Source organism: Rhincodon typus, chromosome 35, assembly GCF_021869965.1.
Source record: "Rhincodon typus isolate 14 chromosome 35, sRhiTyp1.1, whole genome shotgun sequence".
Lineage (NCBI taxonomy): Eukaryota > Metazoa > Chordata > Chondrichthyes > Orectolobiformes > Rhincodontidae > Rhincodon > Rhincodon typus.
The window spans coordinates 7,217,437-7,218,298 of NC_063366.1; the positions used below are offsets into that span (position 1 = coordinate 7,217,437).

At 42.0% G+C, this 862-nt stretch overlaps 1 non-coding gene across 1 annotated transcript; it reads right to left on the bottom strand.

Annotated features, from left to right (window-relative positions):
• Positions 1-252: 252 nt before the first annotated feature.
• trnad-guc lies at positions 253-324 on the bottom strand. The gene has a single exon. It is a non-coding gene; the product is annotated as a tRNA-Asp (tRNA).
• Between the last annotated feature and the right edge of the window lie 538 nt (positions 325-862).

Here is an 862-nt window from a genome sequence, read left to right on the forward strand (position 1 = left end):
ATATTGAAATACATGCTGAAATAGAATCTCACTGCACTGGACCGCTGCTCAAATAGAATCACTATTTCTGCGAAAGATTGTTAGCATTTCACCTCAGTCTTGCCCAGTGATGATCCATCAAAATAATGGTGATTAGCAAGCCCAAAATTCTAAGTTTTGAGCGCAATTTTCTAAGTTTACCTATTCACCGTGTTTCCGGCCAATTGTAATTTCTTACAAGACAGTACCATCCATGGTGCGAAAAGCGAAAAACTCCCCGTCGGGGAATTGAACCCCGGTCTCCCGCGTGACAGGCGGGGATACTAACCACTATACTAACGAGGAATGAGCTGAGAGGCACTGCCTCATTGCAAAAGACGAAGTAGGTAGATGATGATAGAATAAATAAAAGATGCTCTTTTATTATATCAATCCCATAAAGGTACTTACGTCGTCGAAAACAATTTAAGAGATGGAGGCAAGAAACAGGGTCTCGTACAACGTCGGGTCGACTCCATTCACTTTACAGCCACGATCGAAATTTCAATATGCAAACAGATTTCTCTGAATTAAAATCACAAAATGCCGGAGAAACTGAACAACTGTGAGATCGGAGATAACATGGTGTAGAATTTTCTGTAGAAAATTCAGAAGTAAGATCTAGGCCCGAAACGTCAGCCTTCCTGCTCCTCGGCCTGCTGTGTTCATCCAGCTCTACACCTTGTTATCTCAGATTCTCCAGCATCTGCAGTTCCTACTATCTCTGAAACAACTGTAAGATCGGACTCTCTTCCCTTCTCCATGAATGATGGCAGATGATGCTTATTTTCTCCAGCAGATTTCTGATTTCATTTCAGTGTTCGGGCTTCCGCAATATTTTGTT